Source organism: Megachile rotundata, chromosome 7, assembly GCF_050947335.1.
Source record: "Megachile rotundata isolate GNS110a chromosome 7, iyMegRotu1, whole genome shotgun sequence".
Taxonomy (NCBI): Eukaryota; Metazoa; Arthropoda; class Insecta; order Hymenoptera; family Megachilidae; genus Megachile; species Megachile rotundata.
The window spans coordinates 6,729,567-6,756,604 of NC_134989.1; the positions used below are offsets into that span (position 1 = coordinate 6,729,567).

General features: G+C 35.4%; 1 protein-coding gene and 1 long non-coding RNA gene across 2 annotated transcripts in view; one reads left to right on the forward strand and one right to left on the reverse strand.

The window, feature by feature from the left end:
- The window catches only part of LOC105662388 (cell division cycle protein 20 homolog), a 201,205-nt gene that overhangs the window by 94,548 nt on the left and 79,619 nt on the right, over positions 1-27,038 (reverse strand). The gene's annotated exons all lie outside the window — the stretch shown is intronic.
- LOC143264760 (uncharacterized) overlaps positions 1-27,038 on the forward strand; it is a 157,770-nt gene that overhangs the window by 71,777 nt on the left and 58,955 nt on the right. Inside the window, exon 2 of the long non-coding RNA XR_013038689.1 lies at positions 16,316-16,366. This is a non-coding gene — a long non-coding RNA (uncharacterized LOC143264760). The remainder of the gene's footprint in view (positions 1-16,315; positions 16,367-27,038) is intronic.

A 27,038-nucleotide genomic window follows, 5' to 3' on the forward strand; every position in this document is an offset into this window, starting at 1 on the left:
TTACTGTTAGCTTTATAAATTATCACGATAGATTTACTCAAGAAGTTAAAATGAAGTTCAAATCAGTCCACTAAAATATTAAGAAATAGTTTCATTTACTTCCTTAAAAGTAAAAGTGCATTAGAATAGTTCTAATAAAGGGGTGAATTTAGCTCTAAGTCCGCAGCAGCCTACTAAAATAAATAACCTTGCCGCTCAGTTGGGAGCACGAAATACAAGTAAAACACAAATGAGAACGGCGAGGCATACAAGCAAATAAGAGAAAGAAGGAAGGCAGCACCTGTCGCTGCAAATTCTCCCACAATGCGCCATCCCGGACGCCGTACAAGGGCTGAAAAAGAATTCGCCAAAAGAGAAAAACAGGCAACGAAGGCCAGGATTTACGCAGGCCTCAGTTTGATGCGTGCGTGTAGCCCGATGGCATCGAACATCGAGCCAGGAACACCTTCATCTGTCCCTGATGGCCGTTTCAGCCTCTTCCAGCGTCTGCCTACCGTCCATGATACTATCTGCAAGATGAATCGGTCGGTGCACCGAGTGCAAGCGGACTGCAACGACCGGGTACCGAGGGCACGATGCCCCGTAAGTAGTCGTCGCTGCTCGTCTCTCCATTTTTCCGTTGTCGGACGGAAGGCCTTCGAGAATTTGCATCGCTACACGCGTCCGACACGCGGCGTACGCGAAACGACACAAATCGCGCGTCGCCCCGGGCACATTCGCCCTCGAACGCGCTCGATCAACGTCCACTTTAATTATCCGACCCGTAACGAGAAAGAATTAATTGCCGTAACGATGTTGTCGATGAAAACTCCTACGACCGCTTTTCTTCTTCGTCAACGGTCATTTGCGAAGGACTTGATCATTCTGAATAAGGGTAAACTCATTTATGGATGAATTTTCTTAGTGTTCTTTTGGGTTATGGATAATTTAACCTAGCTTTGGATTACTGGATCCGTGGTCTGTCACATTTGCTAGTAAAAGATGAGTTTTAAAAATACAGCTGGGACAACGCTGGAAAGAATAGGAAGTTGTTTAAATGCGACAGAAGTGAAATAAGGATTTGAAATACTTAGGGTGTACTAGAGTATAATACGGTATAAAGTAGAAGTATCGATATGTCCTACTTGGAGATTTAAAGATACAGTACATGATTGGAAATATAAAATTTTATAAACTTCACTATCATTTTAATACAGGAACTAGTCAATTTTACTATTAAAGTATAGATCATCGATGTCCCAAATCACATATAAGGAAAGTCGTTGCAGCATGATTTATCAACACGCAAAAGCTCATTAAACTCTGAGAGATATACGTAGGGAAGCATATACAGATTCCTTGTAACAGTACCATCTCTTTGAGACACCTTATATATTAAAGGTCTATCAAACGAAATGACAGGTTATAAAGTAGAGAGCAAGAGCAGCTTCTTACGTCGGATTTATCACGAGTAGACTGTCTGGTAGTTTATAAGCAGGGAATATAAGGACTGATAGAATGGATCGAAAGAGCATCCTCGATTAGTTAATGGAAGTTTCCATTTCAACCGGTTGCAGGAAATGCACATTTCACTATATGGCAATCATAGGTTTCCAACCTTGTGATTTTCAAAAAGTCTTCGATGCAATAGCTGGTTATGATAAAAACCCGTTCGAGTATAGATATATCTTCCTATAAGCTATAAAAACAATTAAATCTATACCTCGTTTATTAGACGCAAAGTTGTGCAATTATCATAATTCCACATATCATCTAGCTTTAAGTCAGACTTGTTTAACCACTAAACGAGGTTAATGGTTTTATTTCATCAAAATACGTTCACCACTTTAAAATGGTTAATCAAACTGTACAAATCTCCACATCATTTTTCACTTGCAAATGATAGCACATGAATTAATAATAATAAACTGGATTTTTTTTTAGGAACAAATATGAAATTTTTAGAGGTCCAATTTGAACTCATAACTCTGATAACTGTTCCTAAATTATTAGAAAAAACGATGATATCAAGATTGTATCAGCTATCTTGAAAAGAAGATAATGATGATATAATTGAAAAACATCGATCAGTCTCCAAAAGGTTAATAATATTAAATCACTAACGGTTACAAGAATTTTAGATTTAATAACTTACGCTCGAATTCGACGCCGAATGTTAATAGAGTTTCATGCAGGAGGCTTAATTTGTGTCCTCGATGATCGATGAGTCTGTCAGGAACTTGTAATTAATTAGTAGCTATGGAGGTACCTTACGACGCAGAAATAAGATTGATCGATCTCGCCAATGGACAGTACATCTTTATTCTCGGTAATTATTTGTCGATGGTATGAATTCAATTTCATGGAAGGAAAACTAATGAAGACACCAAGAGCAGAGGTACAGGACGTCACAGCAACTGTGGTACAACCAAAAGGCGATGTTTACGTAAGAAAACTAATTTGTAGACCCGTAAAAATGTAGATATTGACAGTGCTGATTAATTTATAACACGTGTGCTATGTGAGTCACTTGAAATACTGTAAATTGTGAACTATGTATTATGTAAAAAAAATGATTGAAATAAAAGTGGTATGATGCTGATCGAGGATATGATATAATAATTCGATTATTATTATTTACTGCAAAATACAAAGTCAAATATAATAGCACAGTTTGATAGTATCTAATGTTCAGCTAAAATAAAAGGTATACATTGAGAAGTTGATAATTATTAAAGAAATATTTATTTTTAAGACTTCATTTCAAATTTAAAGTTAAAATTTTCTTAATGTTGCAAAACAATCTCCGTAATAAAAAGTGGCAACAAAAAAGGTTTTATGAAACACTGACCTCAAAGACCCCTTATTACACACAACATGGAATCATGTGAAACAACCAATTGTAAACCACTCGAAAAAGCAGCCTCCTATCTCAGTGAATTCGTGACGTACACATTGGTTACGAAATGTTGAATTATTCGCGAACATAGGCATTCATCGCGAACGAACACTTTAAAGGCGCTCCCATGAATCGGCTGAATATGTACGGAAGCACGAATCCATGAGCCGCGGACAAGTAATGAATTTTCCTAGCCACATGCCCCCGGTGACACCCGTTAGCTGGCACTCTTGTTCGACCATTGAAATTATTAATCGTCGCAATTAGCAAGCTGCTAGGCAACGCCAGTTAAATGTCAAAACGTCTCTTGCTACCAGCTTGTATGGACGGAGCCGTTCGGTATTGCGGTATGCGTCGATTTCCTTCTTTTTTCGCGCGATTGCATCACGCGCAACGCGATTCCAATGAAACGAATTCCGAAACTCTCAGTAGACGGTGATTCAGTGATAACGGGTCGCTGATGTCCACCCAGAGGATCGTCTCTCTTCGTCAAGAAGCTTGACAGGAAACCTTAAATAATTTTAGAGACAGTAAGATGACCTCTATGAACGCAAAAACTTCGGTGAAAAATAGTAAAACTGAACGTTGATGTATTTGAACAAGATGGAGGTATGCACAAGAATAATTGTGCAATAGAGTGGACAAGAAGGAAGTCTCACATTTGATTTTTAGTGACTTTTGAAGTTCACAAGATTTATGGACAGGTTAGAAATTTGGAAACCTTGGTATGTTGGCATGTATGATCGAAGAGAAGTAAGAAACAATTTTGAGATTGTTTGATTTGATAATCTAAGAATTTGGTAATCCGTAAATATGAGGAAATGAAAATTCATAAACCCAGAATTCATCGAATTTACTTACATTTAGCAATGTATGAAACTGAAGATGTGGATATATGAAACTCGGTTTTAGAGGTCTAGAAAATTTGGGACTTTAGGATGTGGAAAAAGGAAATAGGTACATACACAATAGGGAAATAGGTACATACACTTTGAAGTGTCTAGGAATGTGATACTTTAAGACTTGAAGGTACAGAAACGACCTTGATTTGAATCTGAAGAAGAGCTAAGGTAAGATCAAAGTGTACAAACAAATAATGTAACGATCACACGTAATATTTATCAATCAGTAGTTCTACATGTCACATCGACCAAACATTCGGTCACCGAACGAACATCTTCGTCAACACAAATCAGATTTTTAAATGTACCAACAATTTTGTGACTCACTGTACATTTATTAGCAAAACCTCGAACTCGCCTTAACGATTCTGAAAACTCGAGCCGGTTTCCACCGACAATGAAAAAATCCTAATCGAAAGGCGCGACTAATCGTTGCGTGACGGCTGCAGCAGCGAAACCACCGTGAAATCTCATCTCACCCGCCCTAATGAATTTCAGACCGATGCAGATCGCGGCTCTAATCGTTGAATAAGTTGATGAAATGTTTGCGTTGCCGCAAGCTTGAGACCGGATAATATTATGTACGACGAAGGAACGATATTCAAAGTGTATTTCATTAATATTCGCTAGATTTACGGTGTGGGATAAAATGATACGGTGCTTTATACAAGGTGTTCCAAGCTAAAGGTGCTGCTGTCGGTTATCGATAAGTTATCGATATGTTATTGCCTCTTAATTCTACACCGACAATACCGTTAAGATATCGTTAATGCTAATACGAGTGACTGCGATAAAATTAATGAGCGATTTTGTGATCTAAATACGAGGTGTCACTTTCAAATCAACTAACATTTTATATATAATACTTACGTCAAAGATAAAATAACTGTAAAATTATTAGATAACTGATGTTTATGACTTTCGTCAACTTTCGTTTAATAACTTTCGTCAATTTTATTTACAATAAAATCTACAAACCTAACCTAGTTTTTATGTTCATGCCAAATTTTATTGCTCACATTTAATTCTTATTTTATCCCCAAATGTATCATAATATATAATTCTATCATTTTTATGAATTTATTCCTAAATTAAATGTTAAGTAAATGTAATGTCGAAATAAATATTTTGTAATCTATTCCAATCATTTAAAATATTTTGTGAACCACTAATTATGACACCATACCTTAGAGACGTAGAGCGTCCTATCTAACGATCCTATGCAAATATTCAAAGAAAATAAAAACGAATGAGACTTTTTTAACGTCGAATACATCACTCTCGTCAGGAATCGCTTCCATTTTATTTTCCCCACTTATTGGCTCGTAATTTATTGTTACGTTCAGTTCGCAATGAAAAATCAGAAACCATCAGCGCGAATGGGCAATTCATCATACCCACGCAACAAAGTACGGTTCCGTTTAAGACTTCATCAATTTTCCAGACGCAAAATAATGCTTCTCGATTATTCAATTATTCGATAAATTAACGTCATTCATAAAACACTATTGGGCCGCGTTAACGACAGGCCATCACCGTTGCTAAAACTCACAAGGAGGGATCACCTGCTCGGTTATAAATCTCGACTGAATGAATACCATATAAACATCGAGTATTTAAAAGTGTTTGGACCAGTATGGACATCGTACTTTTGTAGTTAATGCGTGGGTAGGGAATGATACCTCGTAAAGTTTGTTTATAGGGGCCGAATAGCAAGTAAGCGTTTATCGTTTATTAATTGAAACCTGAGATGGTTCCAGCTGTACGAGGCTTGTTACAATGTCGGTCTTCTCCGTCCTGCAACAACCTCGTTATTTTCAGATCGCAGATACGGTAATAAAAAGAAATAGCAATATGTAAGCCGTTAAGTTTATCAGATCGTTCTGATCAATCAAAGACAAGGCAATAAATGAACCGTTAACCTTACAAGGAAAGGTTCCCAATTGGACGACTTCGACTTTAATGTGTTTTTACAAGTCGATAGTACACGGGACATTGATATATTTACAGTTATTAAATGCTGCTGCTTGATAACTTTGAAAATATATAATTACTGACGTAGGCTTCAGCTTAGGGTAGAATTCTGTTTCAACTATCTCATATTTCCTGTAATTTATTTTTTCATTATTGTAATGACATATTCTGGGTGGTAATTCTAATAGTACCTTACTCAAACAAAGCTGTGAAGCTCGCATATTTACATATTTTAACTGGATACTAAATACATTTGCAAATGACTACATTTTCAAGTTAACTCGATGATTATTAGGTTCATAAAGCAACACGTCATGTGACTTAAAAACAGCGCAATGACTCCATCTATAGGTAAAATAACAAAGATGAATGAGTCTAAATAAGATTTTCAAAACTGGTCAAGACTTCTGCAAGTCTTACAATGGCTCGAAAATCAGCTCGTTCGAACCTTTCTCAAATGATACAGCATTTAGAATAACTCCACAAAAACGATAACATCTGTAAAAGATGAGAAAATCGAGTCAATCATCGAAGAATGTAGAATGAACGTGACTCTGGAAACACTGGAGCAAACTACTGGGCAACAAAACGATGTCCAGCATGGTTATCGCTGTTCTTTATTAGGGTATTCGCGAACCCGTGAAAGGAGGGACCAAGTTTTACAATCCTGAATCGTGCAAAAGCGAAACGGAGAACATGAACGGCGAAAGGAAGAGCTGGAGGGTGGAGAGGTTCGAGGTTTACGATGTTGAATCCTGTCTACGATCTCTGATAGAGTCGTGTCTGTCAGTTTGCATGTTCATGCCACGACGTTGACCGATGCCTTCTTCTCAACCACTTTACTGACGTCATCGACAATCTATACTGGGTGGGCCAAATGTACCCGAGACCAATGTTTTTAAACTGTGTAGTTTGATTAGGAAGTCGATTAAAACTATGTTTGAGATAATGACATATTTCATTTGTAAAATTGTGGGTAATCATAGTGTCGTATGTTATTATCATTAATTAAAACAGGTTTTTCACATCTATTTTCAGTTTGTGTTTGAGATGATTTATTCAGAACAGTGCCTATATCATAAGTTTTGAGTGCCTGTGAAAGAGTTATGCAAGATTTATTTGATTCTAGAGAATGTTTCTCTAACACATGTTATCCTTGTTAGATGCACTATTAAGAATTTTGGATAATATTTCATGAGATTTACATCGAACACAATGGAAATCTATTTTTAAGTCTTTATATGTCCACATTTCTATATTCTGAAATTACTACATTTCCAAATTTTTATATTCTCAAACTATGTTTACGTAAACTATGCTTGTAAATTGTTATATTCCCAAATTTCTATTATCATCTAAAACGACTATATTTTCAAATCACTCTACTCCCACATTTCTGTATTCTCAAATCACTATATTTCCAAATTTCTGTATCCTCAAATCATAATGTTCCCAATTGTCTATACTCTCAAATTACTATACCCTAAATTTTTATATTCCCCAAACCCATATTCTCAAATCTCATAATAAATTTACATGCAGCAATTTGCACTGTGACTGTACACCCAGTTATCTCATAATCTGACTTTTCGTTGCCTCCAGTACATCATCTTACTCTTCACTTTATTTTCATGATTCTGTAAGCGACCCTACGATTGCAATTTTACGATATCGTTTCCTTTTGATTACTCCCGTGATGCCGTGTTTAAAAGCGCATTAAAATGTTGATTACACTGTCTTGAGTTAGATGTATGCCGTAAACTAATTTCATGGTTGACAAGTAATGCTCTTTAGGAGGATACGTAGAATTATCTCACGTATTTATGTGTTAATGTATCAAATTATTACTCTAAACCTTCCATGGTAACGATTTATGTACATAAATCCAACGATTTGTTTTTTTTTTTTTTTGGATTCATTCAGAACTGAACATCTGCACTCAGGTGCATTTTAAGCCTTCTTGAGTGAGAATATGGGAAAGGAAAGTAACCATCGCCACCAGAATCCTCTGGTACAATTTTCTGATTTTCTAGATTTATTAATTTGTAAAAATCTGAATTAAAAAGTATCAAATTCTCTAATTCCTAAATCCACAAATTTTGTATTAAGAAGTATTAAATTCTCAAGTTCCTAAATCCACAAATTCTGTATTAAGAAGTATCAAATTCTCTATTTCCTAAATCCACAAATTCATTAATCTCCAAAAACAATTTCAAAATCCCTACATTCCCAAATCTTTAATTCTTCAAGTTTCTATACAATTATATCCCTAAAACCTCAAATCCACAAATCTCCGAACTTGAAAGATATTCAATACTTGAAATTTCTAAATTTTTCAAATCTCTAACTTACCAAATTTCCACAAATCCAATACCCAAAATACCTAAACTCACTTCTAAATATGAAGTTGTGCTAATATAAAATTTTACCATCCAAAAACCGATGAGCAATGAAACTTCCGCGACATCTCCATTTTCCTTAATAACACCTTACTGCATTGTCCACTTCATATATTATATCCACATAAATACTTATTAAAATGTCTCCGTGAGAATACCCGAAAGGTTAAGATACTTCATCCTCCAATTTGTTGAAAAGCAGAGAACCTACTAAATCCCCTTTATCCTCAGATAATTCATCGAAGATGTTCGCATCACGTCTCGAATAAATCATTTCGGTACTCGTTGCGTTGAGAGCGTTTACTCGATAAGGGGATTTTTCAACGCAATTGAAATTGCATAACGTATGAGTCAATGGGAGCGAAACTGTCTTGGTTGGTCGCGTATACACGCCAGCCCACCCAGCCCGCACAGAGAACTTGTTCTACAATATCTTCCGTCACGGCGGTCTCCTTTATAAAATCACCTTCGATCGGGACAAACGCCAGTGCGGCGAAGCGATCCGTCGTAACTCGAAGCAGCCATTTTTTCCGACTGTCAATACCTCGCCGAGTACCGTGCACTTGTTCGTCGCTTCACGACGATTATTCTTTCCCCCCGTTATTATTCATCGATTCTGTGATTCTATAGAGTGTACGCTGCAACAGCAAAACACCGATATACAGGGTGCGTCACGTACTCGAGTAGGATTACAGCCTCGGTACATGTAAATCTCGCGCGTCTAGACATTCGCTTATAGAGAAGTCTCGATATAAGTGAATCTGTTGGGTCTAAACTTTCGCTTATATAGATGTTTCGATATAGGAGAATCTTTCGGGTCTGAACTTCCATTTATACAAATGTCTCGATATAAGCGAATCTCTCGGATCTAAACTTTCGCTGGTACAGAAGATTCGATATAAGCGAATTTCTCTAATCGATAACTTTGGCGATAGAAATAGTAACAGACTTAGAACGTTCACGAGGATATCACTGATCAGAGAAGATAATGTGAAGATCCTGAGATCGAGTTCCCTTTTGACCACCGGATTTTGCGTTCAATACCTAAATAATAGGTGAATATGTAAAACGATGTGGGTAGTAATAATAATTGGGCTATACAATTTTGATTAATTTAATTCTTCGATAGAGAGGATAATTTGCCTACTGCAGACAACCCAAGAGTTGTCTTGGGACATCTCATACGTATTTTTGGTGATAGAAATATTAGCTCGAGTAATCATGTACATTGAAGCCAATGAGCAAGGACAGTTTCGATGATCATCTACAAATTTAAAAATTGAGATTAAAAGAAGATAAATGATCTTCGGTTCATAAAACGTGCTAAAACATGAGCTCAAAGTCTTCTTACTGACATAGGATATTCCAGTACAATCTGATATGCATCGATACTTTTGTTCGTCTTGGTGCAAATGTAGTGTAATAATTTCTAGCTGTCGTAAGGGATCTACAAGATACCTGCCACGACTTTCAGAGCGCGTATAACCGAAGTGCAAAAAGTATCGAGCGAATAAGTAAGTGCTAGTCAAAGATTTGAAACGTAGCTAAAGGAACATCGAAAGTAGTTTCTATAAAGGAGCTGGGAAGCCTGTCAGATCGCATCGAAGACATCGCGAGAGGAGGCAACGAACGTTCTCAGATAAAAAACGAAGAGAAAATAAGGCTATTTGTGAAGCAGAGTCATTTGTGGAGCATCGGTGGATCGTTCTGCATAAATGAATCTCTCGCTAGTCGCAAAAAGTACGATCGGTCACGGTCAATAGCTTACGGCTGCCGTTGGCATTCGATCAGCGATAACCGTATCCCGCGACCATAAAGAAATATGCGTCCAAGTCGATTATCGCGCAATCTGCCGCGAAGCGTTCGAACGGGTCTGATTCGTCCTGGTTAAATCGGAAACGACGGCATAATTCTCGCGCAATTAAGTCATTTGAATCGCGCGCATGGCCACTGCTCGCTTCGGTTCCCGCTCGCTTGTCTCGGCTCCATTGATTCATGGTCCTCTCGCTAATCCCATTGTACTGTTCGACGATGTTCATGTCCTTTTTCTGCCACGTGGACTCGCGAAAAAACCGTGGGCCCACAAGAAAGAGACAAGGAAAAGAAGCGAACGAAAGAGGGCGCAGCGGGACTCCGAACTGGCAGCAGGGCGCCACGCTGTTTTAATTTGTCAACCGGCTGATCTGTCTTTTTGCCAAACGACCCATAGATATTTCACCAATAAAGACGTCTTATTCACGGTGAACGACGGCATCGATGCTCACAACTTTTATTAGGCACGTTCATCAGGATCGTTACGTTACAGCGAATACAGGGTTCAATTACCGGAGGTTTTCAGGCAGTTGACATGATCGTATATTCATTAAAATATACTACTGCATAAATGATATATTTTTAAAATTGGTAAATGTTATTACACACTTCCGTTTAGTAAACTGCGTATTTTTTTTATAAAGAAGAAAAATAAAGAATTAAAAAAAAATAATAATAAAAATGTATTTGATGTATTTAATGTATTAATGTATTTGTCCTTCTAATGTACCTAATGTATTTAATTTTTTAATGCAGTAATGTATTTGTCCTCGTGGATATATTTTAATGAAATAAAAATGTTTTTAAAAATGCAGTGCAGAACTTGTATTTCCAGGCTTCTGAATTTCCAAATGTTCAAATTATTAAATTTTTCAATTCTCTTATTTGAAAATTGAATACATTCAAATGTATGAACTCCCGAATCTCCAGATATCTAACTTTCCACGTATATCAACAAATAACGAAAAACAATAAATAATAAATGATTAATAAACAATGAACTGCAACAAGTGATAAATGAACAGTAAACAGCGATAAGTAAAAAGTGAATAGTAAACAATAAACAGTAATAAGTAATTAGTAAATAACGATTGATGGTAAGTAATAAATGACTAGTCAACAGTAGTAAGTGATAAATGACAAGCGATAAGTGAAGGATGAAAAGTACAAACAACAAGTGATAGATGAAAGTTAAAACAGATGATTGACAAGTAGGAACTGAAGTGATCTCTCAAAAAAATGTCCAAAATTGCAATTTCGTAGAGTACCCATTGTGACAGAACTATTACTCAAATCAGAGCAGTATAGCCCCGTTGGCCATGAAAGGGTTAAAACATCAACAACAAGCGACGGCGTAATGAATCGACTTTCGCTAACACGTCTATTACTAAACGTATTATCTACTCAATCTACAGGTGTAGGTAAGGTGACGGAATTGTATGTTTCGACACGTTATCTATACGATCTGGTATGTATACGGTGACCTAAGAACAACCTTAAAGAATTATTGGATACAAAAATGAAGAGAACAGGCTAAACCTACGCATTCTCGGTGACAATAAAACTAGACACACCTCGATGAACACGTGTACAAAGATACTGAGCACAGGAATTTCAAAGATGGTTTTATTATATTATATATATACAAAACTTAAACCTTCTCACCTAAACTTCATGTGATCAATAATTTCACTCATAATTTGTGACAGAATATTGAATTATATGTATTAGTCAATCGCAACTGTTCATATTCTAATACTAATATTATTATTACGTCTATGATAAATCCCAATATGCAATAATGTCAGATGTTGTGAATAATATTAATGTTTCTTAATTTACCGAATTCTACCTAAATTATGAAATTATCAAATCCTCGAATTATGGAATCATCAAATTTCAAAATGATTAATTTTCTAAATTACTATCTTTGAAAATTCGAAAATTTGAGACATCCATTTTGAATACCTACATACACGGTACCATTCACACTGGTGCTCGCAAACTACTCATGAACACTAAATCTGTCTACCATCTGTACTGTCATCTATACGTCAAGCTTAAATATCTCGCGAAGTATCAACTACATACATCAAAAGCTTCAGTACCTCAACATATCTACCACAGTACAATAATCGATTAACTAGGATTTTATATACGGATCATTTCTCATAGAATTGACATTGACACAGTTTCACTGCATTTTGCCATCATAGACCTCAGCAACTAAAAATGATGAGAAACTGCAAACATTGCAACCTGAATTGCATTTGACATACTATTATTGACAGAATATTTCAAGATAGACGAATATAGGCGACAGATCAACGTCGCGAAGGAAAGTCCATAGAAAGCACTTAATCATGGTTTCGATTCGAATTTGCTGGGTGAGTTGCGTTGTCACATATATAGGTAGTTGAAATATATGTCCTCGCGTGACATAGCAGAATGCCTTGGGCAAATTTGCATGTTGGCCTAAATTGGAAACGGCCTCGGGGGGCATGTTCAACTTTGTACGACATTCACCAGGTAGATGTTTATACGCTATCACGTAGAAAGGAACGCGATAGAAGGCGGTGCTCGAACCAGGTGTCGGCGACTATAAAATTTATCTATGATCTCCATAGAAATTCCGTCCTATTTCAGTTTCATTGACGCGCAGTTCATTTTCCGACGGATAAAATAGCTCCTCAGTTTTCTCACTTACGCCTCTGGCGTGTCATTCAAAAATGTAATAAACCTCATATTTGAGGTTGGACGTAGTGATTTATACACAGCTGTTGCAAAAGTATTTGTACCTTTTCGATTAATACCTTGCAATTACGTACTTACAAATATGGAACAAGACCAAAGTTCACCTAACTTGTATATGTTCATATGTATAAGGGTTATATCTTTCACTAGAAACAGTAGTTTTAGTTCACGGAATTCGAATATTATTAATCAGAGACAATGTTACGATCTACATATACAAGGTATCTGTAACAGAACATACAATGTTTCACCCACTTGCATTTTCTTATAATTTTAACATACTTATGAACAGTAAACTTTAATTTTAATTTACTCATAATTTTTAACATATCTAACTAAGAATAGTACACTTGAATTTGAATTTTTCTATAATTTTAACATATTCAAAAATAGTAAAAGTAATTTAATTAAAAATTGTATAGTTACTACACAAATAATGCTATTCCTATATAAATAATGCTACTTGTGAATTTTACAAATAAATGATTTTACAGTATACACAATTACTGAAATCTCAGTGTAAATATTAAGTCCAAGTTCAACTAGAAAAGTCCCTACAGATATCGAATACCAGTACAAGTATTTACTTCGTATGCTTTTCTGCACAACACATATATCATTTTCAATTACGTGTCTTAGCGGACAGTTTTATCTATCCAATTATGGAATAACTTTAAATGTGAACAATTATGTAACTACGTCAAAGCTGATCGTACACTAGTAAGATAGTTGTAAACAGTAGCACATATAAGTTGACTTACTGCATTCGCAGCTCATAATTCCTTCCAAACGATGATTCATTGACGGTATAATAAATTAAATCAACCATGTCGTTAAATCGCAACGTTGACACTACATCCGCAAATATTGAGCGAATATAAAAGTTCAGTCATACTTGTTTGCTTAATTTTTACAAAGTGTGTGAAATATATGTAACAACACGTAATATAGAACAGCATAAGACCTCGATAGATAAATAACTTACCATAACCTGTGGCTGCTCCTACAACTAAGACCTCAATAGACAAACAACTATAACTGGTACTAAGGCAATCATATTTATTTTAAAGCAACTAGTATAAATGCACTGTTGAAAGACTAATATTGTTCCTTCTTAGATCAGAATTATTTTAAAAATAGTAAAACAATTATCATAGAACTGTTTCAGAATTAATTAAATAAACATGACCCTCGTTGCATTGGTGCGCAAAAGAAAAATATTCTTGAAACTAGAAATTATATTGCATACTTGAATGTATAACACTACTTCATTATTTTTTACTTCAAATACGAAAACTTATTACACGTTACACAATTAAAAACTGTTACAAAATCTACTGCTCGTCCAGATATCATTTAGTCAGAAGATTAATACACTACATCAACATATCATGAGGAAACATAGTATTACCAGTTGAGATAAATCAATCTTTCCTAATTCTTTCATATTTTACTACTTTCTAACATTATTTGAGACAGTAATTCGTTACCTCAAGCTAAAGATTGATGATTAAATCGAGTACCTAGTAAAGAACTAGGTACATGACTTCACAATGTAGCAATGTGACACACACTTTCCTTATCCTCGTTTCGCAAACATTTCAAAAGCAGTACGTACCTGGAACATAAAAATTTAAGTATACGTTATTATAGTGACAAATTGAGCATAAGCAAGTAATACAAATTTAAAAATGTACATGTAGGTTAGCAACACGCCATAAAACGATAAATGCTATAGACATTTTATGTTCGATCTCTCTGTACTTCAGGGACATACATGTGTGCGCATAAACACGTATTCTACAGATACTAAATACATATAGGTTGACTGTGATTATCTATTGTCCCCTTCGCGAAAGAACATATTGCTCGAAGAATAGTTTCATGTGGGCTCAGATTCTAACCTAGTTTGATGAAAACTTCAAATGTAACGTAACAGTGAGCTGCATGTACTAATGCGTAGATTATATTTATAGGAGGTAAAATTAGTGACAAATGAATGATGTGATACGGTTAGAACAGCTTAGATCTAGGGTAAAACTAAGAAACTCAGAATTATAGCCAAGATATTAAAATTAACATCAGTATGATCATGTATCGCAGTGATCAACTATGCCGGCTGTAAATCTGAACTACGCATTGTTCTGAACCGTGCCGTTCCCTAACCTTTCCACATTTGAATGGACAATATAAATGCACCTTAAATCGATAGGATTTCGCAGAAAAATTACGATCTCATTACGATGCGGAGGATGTAGAAGGTAATAGCAGCTATTTTGATAAGTACAAGTTATCACGCGATCTGCTGCGTTTTCTTTCACTGGAGTTTTGAAATTTGATACTTGATATATCTCACAATTAAATTTCATAGAGAGATAACTCGATGCAATCGAAACCGTGAACCGGTCGGAGATGGTGCGACTCACACCACGCGATCCAAGAATTCCACCCTGAATTGAGTCCGCGACGCAGACAATTTCAGTTTGCGTCTCAGAAGTCTCTGGGGATGAAAGAAACGCGCCTTGAGAATTTGCGGTAGACGCGCGCGACGCGTATTTGGCGAACGATCATAGCATAAAAACGGAAGTGGTCTGATTTCAACGAGAAGACCAGATACACATGCCAGAACGATCCGAGACACGGTAAGCAGGTGTCACATTCCAGAGGCTGGACCTCGTCTGAAATACATTTGGTCGGCCTTCCAAGTTGGACAATTATTGCCTCAGAATAAATTAATTCTCCCTTTCTCTCGTGCCTGCGCGCGCCATCTTTCCCCCTTTCTTTTTATTTCTCGTGACGAGTTGAAATTACAGAATGCCACAGCGTATAATTACCAATTTAATTTCTTTTTCCGCGATCCAACGGATTACAGTTCACGTTACTTGCCAGCGTTCAATCGTGCTGACACGTGAGCGAACGTAACATCCGCTCGAATTAAACCGTTTCATTCCGAACTTTCGTGAGGTTTTTTGTACTCGACTGGGGTACATTTTCATGTGACAGTAATTGCGACTTTTACTGTTACCGAATAAAATCGATGCGTCGGTACGCAAATATCGTATCCTGCCGATCGAAGCTATAAATCCGCTGCATTGTTAGTTATCTATCGCATCTTTAGTCTGCTCTTGTGAATACTGTTACGTAGCTTTCTCGACATAGAACAGGTTGAAGTATTCTGCAATAATGTACAATTAAGAAGTAATGGGCGGATTAAAGGCATCCTGTATCTACATAGAACTAACTATAATGGAAGTTGAAATCGACGCAGAAGAAAAAGTTTCATGATGGAATCGATATAAACGGAATAAGAAAAAACCCGGTATATTAATGCGAATTCTTCCGAAAGAAATAAGTAATGAGACGCTGCACAAAGTGTTACCATAATTATACCAACCTTACGGACCTGTTCTAATCCAAAAAGTATCAATGTTATGAACTTATAACTACGATACATGACGTATCAATGATAATCGACGCTAGTAATAATCTATGCTAATTGCAGACTGCACAGAGGCCTGATCAATGTCGTTCCGAAGGCAACATAACTCTTGCCATGCTGACACTTAATCGTTAACGTTCATTTCGTTTTATTTCAGATACGTGACACAGGCCTAGCAGACAGTAACGAATCAAAGAGCATAATCAAGGTGAGTCGGCTAGTCTTAACCTAACCACTGTCGCTGGAAAAATTTATGCAACGATTATAAAATCTTTTTTCTGCGATTTATCTTTACCTTTTTTGGCGAGGCTAAGAAGCGGAGATAGGCCATCACGCGGGTAACCTGGCTATGGCTAACCCGTTTCCAATAAAAGGGTTCGTAATGAACCTCGATAATAGCCGGGATTATCGTAGGTATTATATTAAAATATTCAGGGACATTAATTATCTTGAATGGGCATATGCTTGCATACAAGCCGAGTGAAAAGTAGTTTAAAAAATTGAAATTCGAACTACTCGGGTAATTTATCCGGAATATGCTTCCATTTAATGATTTCGCAAGAATTTTCTGATTGAGAAACAGGAGATCTGCTTAACCGTTTCATCGCGATGAGTATGTAGCAGACTGTATATGTATAATATTTAAATATGTATGAGTATGTATAATATTTAGAATTAGAATTAAACTATCATGATTCGAAGTAAATTTTATGAAGAATGTGATTTATTATAATATGTTCTCAAAAATGTTATTTTTAAATTAGGCGTAATAGTCAACATGGTAAAATTCTATAGGAAAAAGAGCGATGAGAAGAATTCCAATAGGGTGGTTTCTAGCAGTTACATTTTTTGGTCAAGGAATTTATAAATTTGTGATCTGTGAATCTCGAAGCAGGAAGACTTTACAAATTTAGAAACAAAGAAAATCATAGAAATTTTAAAATTTTCAGATTTGGAAATGTGAGAGTTTGACAATGAGGCATGAAATTTAAACGTTTACGACTTTGAAAATTAGAGAATTTGGAAATTTATAAGATTGACAATATCTGAATTTAAAAACTTGGGAAATTAGAGATTTTGAAATTTCAAAATTTGGCAATTTTAGAACTTAAAAATGATTTGGAAGAATAAAAATTTGGCAATATATAAACTGTGAAACCTGACAAATTTAAAATTGCAACTTGAAATATGTAAAATACGAAAAATGGCGGAAATATGTAAACTTAAAAATTTGAGAGTCCAGATTTGAGAATATTTGAGGACTTAGATGAATCACTGATATCAAAATTAAAAAAAACAGGAATTTGAAAATCTGAGAAACTAGGAACCTCAAAATGGTGAAATTTGGAAAATCAGCAATCTGGTAATATGTAAGTTTCCAAATTAAAACATATAGAGTTCTGCAAAGTTGAGAATTTGGTAATAATTTAGAAACTTAAAAAACTAAAAATTTAGAAATTTCAGAATTTAAGGATTTGAAAAATAAAAAATTAATGAATATAAGGATCTGAAAAATGTAGAAATTTGACAATACTTGCCTCATATATTTAAAAAACTAAAAATCTGTAAACTTTTATATCTGCTAACAGAATTAAACAGTTTGCAAATTTCACAATATAAAACCCGCATAATTTAAGAAATTAAAAGCACATAAATTTCAAGATTAGAAAATTCCTGAACCTTAATCATTCTAATAGATATATCTACAGGTTAACATAACAGACAAATTACCGTTTTACTCAGTATTTTACATTAATAATTCGTCGAAGAATCTTAATATTTCCTTCAGTTCCCAAAGGAAGTAAGCAATCTATAGATTGATATAAGTGCTGGTTCTAAATGTTGTTACGGTTTTAATCGTAGGGCTGGTAATTCATTTGTTTGCTCTCATATCTAACTAGCTGTTTGAAAGTTGATCGGCCATGTTATCGAGCAACGATTAATGGTTACTTTCCTACACACCCTATACTCAAAACTGATATACACAACGAAGTGCATTCTAATCACAATAAAAAGAACAGCTAACTGTTGCAATTAATTTCAGAGAACCAGTATGTACATTTACCGAAGAATATATAACAATATTCTTGTAGAAGTTCAAGGTATCCGATGATCGAATCAATGAATACATCCGGTGTATTATAACGGTAAATATTCATGTTATTTTACCTATAAATATTCAAACGTGTAAACCAGATTTAACGATATGGACAATCAATTTGTCAGATGCCGGGAATCATTAATATTGAGAGAATGAGGATAAAACAAGCGAGGATAGTTCAGGAAGTAGTCATTTTCAATTTTGTATATTGCCGATGATGATATATTTCGAAACGAGATATCAATTTAAATGTAGATGGAGTTGGAGAGTTCCGTATTATCGAAGATATTTGCTGATCACTATTATTGAATTTTAATAGTACACTACTATTAAAAGTAGTACATTGTATATTGCATTATTGATATATTGCAATGTACAGTTCTTGAAAGTTACAAAAGTAAAACGTTTTCAAGTTTCAAAGTTGAAGTATCATGATGTTCTAAAGTTTCGAACAGATGTCGCTTTAACATTTCAAGACTTCCATGTTAAACCCCCAAAAATTGGAAAATTTCGAAGTACCAAACTACTGAAATTCAGAAGTTCCGCGATATCAAAGTAGAAAAATTTCAATACTAAAAGAATGGGCAAGTTCCAAAGTACCAAGGTTTCTAACAGTACAAACTCCTAAATTCTAAAATACCAAAATACGAAAATTTCAAACTACACATTCAAATTCATAAATTTCTACATTTCAACAAATTCAAAAATCCAGAAATTATACATTCTCAAAAATTTCAAATTCTTAACGGTCGAGAATAAAAAAATTTCAAATTCTGAAAGTACCAAAATCCTCAGATTTTAAACTCAACTTTAATAGTCCTAAGCCTCTAAATTCTAAAAAGTTAAAAGTTCTTCAAATTTCAAATTCGTAATGATCTTAGAATCCTAAAATATCAAATTCTCAAAGTTCAAGAAATCTAAAATTCCGAGATCACAAAGTTCCACGATCCTAAACTTCCAAATTATCAAAGCTCCAAAATCCTAACCTTCCGAACTCTCAAAGCACCAAAATCCTAAAATTCCGAATTCTCAAATTTAGAAAATACTAAAATTCTCAAAGCTCCAGAATCTTAAAATTCCAAATTCTCAATTTTCCAAAATAGTAAAATTCCAAATTCTTAAAGCTCTAAAATCCTAAAACTCCAAATTCTCAAAGCCCCAAAATCCTAAAATTCCAAATTCTCAATTTTCCCAAATCCCCAAGCTTCAAACCCTCAAACGTCCAAACCCGAAAATTTAAATTGCAAAATACAATTACAAAAACATATTATATTAAAATTCCATACAATTATTAAACCAATGTATACCTAAACCCATTTCCAACGATACATCAACTATCAACATAATTGACAGAAGCTCAATAATTTTCGTAATTTAAAAGAACAACTCCAAGATCCGTCATCCTGACGGGTTCCGTAAATCCATCGTTAATAAAATTTCACTGGTTGCTAGCACAGGTGGCCCGTCGTCGTATGTTTAGGAATTTCCAGCCTATTAAGACATCGTCGTCAGCCAGTTTCACAGACATGCTAAACAACTTGGATGTTTCATTTAAATAGATCTTCGATTAATCAGCGGAGAAACAAGGGAAAGGGTCCAAAGAAACATAGGATCGATGGTTTTACCGCGTTGACGACATTATATACATCTTCTGTCCATTCGAGAGCGAGCAGATGTCTGGCATCAAAGCTTGTCCTGGACAATTCAATAAAGCATTTCTTCGGATCGGTGCCGTGTTCTGGCGAGCTCTCAAGCTGGTTCGCGTCTTGTCTAGCTCGAGTGCGGCTATGTTCCAGTGAGAAGATCATCGATCATCATTAGTTGTTGCTCTACGAGCTCCGCGTAGCAGCTTTAGTACCACCATGTCAACTTTGAAATTATTTAAGCGGCTGTCGCATCGAAAATCGAGCCGTGTTCTTTCTTTCTTCGTTTTCTCATAATTACCCGGGCCCTATAGCCACAATAATTTATCAACTAACAATATTAGCGAATTTATAAGTAACGGCTTGTCGTGCCTTCCGTTGCACGAACTGTTTTTACGTCTAGGAGAATTACAAGTTAAATCATTAACGTTGGAAGGAAATACAATAGACTCTTGATTAAATCTGCTTGGAACTGTATAGTGAGTGACATACGTTTTCAAATTTATGATTGATATTTGTTAACTTGTGCACGAAATATTTGGTTAATATCGACAGCGTGTAACAGAATTTTGTATTAGGATAATACCAATGTAATTTTGTATTTGGCTAATACAGTATAATTTTGTATTTGATTAATGCCAACATAATTCTGCATTGGATTAATACAATCTAAACAATGAACAGTGTATTAAGTTAACACAACCTAAACAACAAATGGTATATTGAGTTAATACAGCATAATTGCTGTACTTATATTTGTATTATAAAATGAATATGTTTGTTAAAAATAATTATCTGTCAGCATGTCGATCATCTATAATTATCGTCGATTTACTATAATTATAACACCTGTTCTTGGAAGACATAACATAATAGTAAACGTATGAATAGTTCATTAGGTTCATTTATCATCTTCAACAATGACATTTGTTTGTAACCACATATGAAGAATATTAATTTTATTAATGTCAGTAACTTAAATTTTGTCATAAGCTGAACTAATAAAATATTGTTTACACCTATGTCAGTTCATAACTACTACTAATGATACAAATTATTTAAGAACAAATGTATTGATACTAAAAATACCTCAGCAACAATATCAAATAATACAAAAAAAAAACGCTCCTTATTCATAAGGAAACTATCATTCTCCCAGTATTATAACATTTTTTCAAGCGAATTTATATGACCTATAAAATCGTATTAATTGCACAACGGACGCACACGAAAGGCACGAACATAACAATAATAATTTAGCTTGTCACTTGTAAAATTATGAAGGCAGCGCAATAAAAGTCTGCAAATTACACCGTATACCATGTAATTAATATCACTAATATCAATAATTAGTGAATTATAGTGCAAGAGAATCTCGAGCAGCGTCACGAAGTGCGAGCACACGATACCAAATATAGACGGCAAGAATCATAAATGCTATATATTAAATTGAATGGTTCCAGTTAGCATGAAATATCTTCTTTCTATTTAGTTTTACATTAAAGACGTTTGTACTATCCAAGCTTCATGGTTAGTTCCGTTCAATCGGCTGCATTTAGTATTAGCCTTGTTCTGCCGTTCCGCCTTCTTCCGTCATAAACTGACTTTGCGTTGTACTGCCATAAATTTCTCCTTAACGAGGAGTTCGATCGTGACGGAGACGTTTAACGAAGCAACAGCGATCCAATAGTTCGCTCGAAACTATACGACTATTCAATGAATAACAATCTGTCTTACTTACAATTAAGTCAGCTATCATTCAAATTTGTTTGTGGTTTTTCCACGGTAAATCACTGATGAGGTGAAAATTTACTCTCATTGATAAAATTATATTGTATAAATTTTAATTGGGGGATGAAGTTATTTCGTGTCAAATTGATCATATTTTGCTAAAGTGTAAACAATGTATATTACTTTGTCAAAGTAATGGATGGCTGGCATGTTTGGGATGATACATAAATGACACAGATGCCAAATCACGAGTTGGCGCGTGATCAATCCAAAGTAAACGAAGCTTTATTCCCACTGTGAATGCTTCCAGTTACAATTGGGCAAGTAAGAATAATAATGACAATAACAACTGCTGAACGCAAGTAGCACTATCTCCATCAGTTGAGACACGTTTGACGACTGTCATTGCTTTAGGCTAATTAGTGAGCGGCTGCTCCAGCCAATAGTACGGCCGAGTGTGAGTCCAGGCGACCATTTTTCTATTCTGACCAATTGGACTTATAGCTATTTGGGAACATAGTGGTTTGGGGATGTAGCGATTTGGAGACGTAGCCATTTGGAGATGTAGGAATTTGGGGATACAGGGATTTGGAAATGTAGGTATTCAGAATTATAGGAATTGGAGAAAATAGAAATTTGGAAATGGAGAGATTTAGGAATGTTGGGATTTGCAAATGTAGAAATTTGGAAATGTAGGAATTTAGGGATGTACCGATTTGAGGATGTAGGAATTTGGGGATATAGCGACTTGCGGTCGAAGCAATTTGGGTGTGCAAGAATTTGGGAATATAGGGATTTGGGAACGAAGGGATTTTTCTATTCTGTCCAGTTGGAGCCATAACTACTCTTAACACCTTGATCAGCCTCTTCACGCGCCAACTCATAAGTAGACATGGATATGTATATTTCATAACTATTACAGTTTCTAGTTTCATATTGTTTTCAAGTGAACATCACAAAAACTGTATAATTTACGTACTGTTAGATTACAATTAGCCATAAATTATAACTTTGCTTGAGACAATATAGATTTAATATATGAAGGTAAAGGATATTTAATAAATGTTTCCTAATTATAGCCTGGCTGAACATACTATTCTCCTCCTAATCAAACTTGAACGAATTAGCCTTTTCATTTTTCCAATAAAATGAGTAAGATATAATTACCGAAGAATTTCATCATTTTCTAACCTTGTTAAAATCATCCTGAAAGATCCTTAAACCATACGTAACTTTAAAACCTTAGATAGAAGAATAAACCAAATTATGAATTATGTATGTATGCTGATTATAGGTTGTACGCATGGTACTGTCTAATTAATAACAAAAATACGTGTCAATACATAAGTTAGAAAAGAAGGGACATATGTGTAAGACAGTATATTAGAACAGCTGAGATCCATACAAGTTGGCAGGTATGCCAAGCGAAGAACGTAAGAACGTCACGATCTATCGATCAACCGACAATCGAGAGAAGCTGCGTGCGTAAATCTTCTACTCGATCAGTACCTGGGAACAAGATTGTCCCGACTAGGGAATACCATTTCCTATATCCATAGATCTCATATTCTACTCGTTATCGGGACAACAGATTTTCGCCATCAGGATTATTCTGATTGGCAGAAAACAGAGAAAAAATCTGATATAACTGATGGAATATTCATGAGAACTATTGAGATGTCTAATACCACTTTTACTTGTAGATAATATTTGCTCAATTCAGGTGTCAACACTTTCTTCTTTAACAAATGTATATATGAGCTTGAAAGATGACCTTACATCTTAGGGTAGCCATTTTTATTTGTAGATATTTGTTCAATTCAGGTTTCACTTTCTTTAACAAATGTACATATTTTTAAAAACGCCATTTTAACACCCTGTAACTCACAACTGCATGGCCCAAACAAAAAACAGCAAAAGAATTTTTTTAATGCGAACTGACACCTTGACAACGAGCATAAATCTGGAATTGTTTGATCGATAATTTACGAAATATCGATCACTGCAGCCAGCTACCGAAAAAATAATGGATTTCTTTGTCTCCAACCTATAACCATAAATAATGACCTTACATCTTAGGGTGTCTTATTACAAAATCAAAACAGTACTTAATATACAGTTCATATCCATACTTAAATATAAAGATGGAGTTTTCAATCTTGGGATAGTTAGAAGTGGAAGGTGAAGAGACAATATTTTGGAAATATGTTACGACTGCCGCAACAGTAAGAACGTGGTTTAAACTCGGAAAAGGTATACCAGGAATAAGTAGATACATTATGAGTTATTTTTTTCAAATATAATTTATACAGATACTGTACTTGTAATTGACGTTAAGACCATATACTACAGGTCAGCTCGTAACAGCTTGTTCTGTCCGATCGGAAATCAGAAATCAGAAATTCGAGCCAGTATCTTCAGCAACGAACGATCGCTCCGTTCTCGTATCTTCTGTACTTTTTCTCCCGCAGCATGTACACTCAAGTACAACGTAGGATCCTTTTGAATAAAGATACACATGTAAACTTGCGTATTTAAATTTCGTGACTTCTACACTTTTCCAAAATTCCTGAACCGTCCAAACCTTAGAGTAGCACACCTGTAGTTCCTCAAATTCTGAGATTTTCAAATTTCTTCGTTATCAAGTAGTAAAACCTCCAAATCCCCAGATTCGCATTTCTTTCAATTCTCAAATTCCAAGGTCCCCAAATACCAGTTTTCCTAAATAACTTCCTTCATATTCCAAGACCACCAAATATTTAAATTTGTATACACCTGGATTCAAAAAATTTGTATGTCCCTAATTTGCTATGCGTCCAAATGCCTAAATTCCTGTATCTCTCAATCCCCATATCACAAGGCCCCAAATACCTACGTCTCAAAATTCGTAGATCGTCAAATCTCTAGATTTGCACATCCGTGGAATCTAAAGTCTAACAATAAGTCAAAAGTCTAAACTCCCAAATCTTTAGATTCCCATATCTCTCAATCTCCAAACCCTAAGGCCTCAAATTCCAATATCCCAAAATTCTTGGAGCGCCAAATTTCTCGATCTGTACTGCTGTAAATTCCCAAATTCTGAAATTAGCAAAATCGTATGTCATCAAAATTCTAAGCCCCCAAATTCTGAAATTGCCAAATTCGTATGTTACCAAAATTCTAAGCCCCCAAATTCCTACATTTCTATATCTCTCAATCTCCAAATCTTAAAGGCCCAAATACTCATATCCCAAAATTTCTAGACCACCAAATTGCTCGGCCTATACTTCCTCCAATCACCAAATTCTCAAATTCCCAAATTCCTATCTCACCAAATTGCTAATCCCCTAAATCTCAACATTCCTACATTTCTCAATTCCTAAAAGTTTTTAAAAACCACCTACTGTGTGTTGCCTTCTCTCGGTTAGCATATTCTCCCTAGGGAAATCAGATTTGCTCTAGACTGTACCTACACGCGTGCAATTTAACGTCTCTGCTCGAAAGGTTCGCAGCAGCGCAGCGGAATCGACATTCGATACGCAGAGACGCGTTGTACGGAATCACCGAGTGTCGCGGTGTGTGCGAAGGCCAATTAATTACGCAATTAATTACCTCCTAATTACCAGTATCTCCTGTTTAGCTTGTTCCGTTTCGTAGCCTACCGCTCGCAGTCGGATTCTCGGGTTCTGTCGAGACGAACGTACGCTGGTACATATAAATACGTACGAGCTGCCACGCGTTCTCGTAGATGTTTCGCAAGCACGGCGTGACACGCGAGCTTCTCGACTGCTAAGAAGAACTTTAAATCTGCCTACCTGTCGGATCGCTAGCTCGCATAACTTCGTTTCCTCACTGCGTGTGTTCCAAATGGCTGCATGTGGAAGGATGCGACCAAGTAAAAATGACAGCGACGGCATATGTGCTCGTTACTTATTAACCAATGTTTTATCTTTTTTAAACGACAAGTACATATACAGGGCAAAATGATAATTATATATTACCTTGTACCATATCAAATAAATGACTTCGAAATACGACGTCGCAATAAATATTTTATCGTGCGATTCGTTTTTCAATCAACACATGCACTGGGTATAAAGAGATCTTTAATCTCTTAACTTAACAAACTTTCAGAAAAAGTTTGTTGACAGAGTTACATCTAATTTTTATTTTTCTACGACAGTTTCTTTATAAACATGCCGCATTAAAAAAATACAAATATACGTTTTTCTAAATGGTTGCATATTTTTTCTGACGTGCGTCAACTCCTCGAAATATTACTTGTAAAATAGTAAGGTACTATTTAAAATAAAATTCAATTTTATTGTATAATGAAACGAGATGGCGACAGGTGTGTTCCCCTATATTTTGTACTCTATATTTCAATAAATATAAGAACTAGTTACTACCGTTCATCCTAACAAATACCTATCTTGACACCAAATTTAAAACAAGTAAAAATGACTTAGATTCCTCACTTTAAATGATAGAAATCATTAAATATTATATTTGTCGAATATAAAGAATAATTTTACAAATTAATGCACGTTTCAATCCACACTTATTTATCGTTTTATTTCCAGTTTAAACCCGCTCATCGAACGTCCGTGAACCTGACAATAAAAACACCACACACGTATTAAGTGGTAGAAAAATTCTGAACACGAAACCCAATAACAAGTACTCATCCCGATGGTCCGCTATCAGCCAGTTTGAAGTCGTAGAACTTTTTCAACGATCTCTTAAACGAGGTAAAGGAGTCTGATTGACGACTCAAATTTACGTAGCCTGTAAACTAACGTTAATCGTATCGCGTATCGCGTTTTGGTGCGAAAAATTCGAAAATTGAACGACCAACCGGTTTCACAGTGACTAGGATGCTTCGTCACCGACATCGAGCAGGGTTCACGTTTGCACTTTTGCGCACTTAGTACGACTTAAGTGGACTCGGTACGTGTATACGCGCGACTATAGTGAGTATACTTAATAAGCTGCGTGCACCGCCGGTACCTGTCTGATACTCTACGTCAGTATTACAGGTATTACGATTATCAGCTCCTATTAAACCAGGAGCATCTAGTGATAAAGATTAGAAACTCCCGCTTGCTGGTTCTCGAGCGATTTAAGTATACTCCAGCTTCGAGTTACTTTGAATCGCATTCGAACATACGAAGCTTTTATACCAACTAACGACAACAATTATGGAGAAAATGAGGGGCAGTTAATTAAAAGTGAAGGTATTTATTTGATCACGAATTATTTGCAAGAAGAGTGGAGACTTGAATACGTTCGCTACAATGATTTACAGCAACACAAAATTTAATTGGGGTTATATGATTATAACCACAGTGGCAACAAATCTAAATAAATTTCAATATCTGTTTTATTTCACAAACACGAAAGAAAAGTATCTAACCCATTGAAGC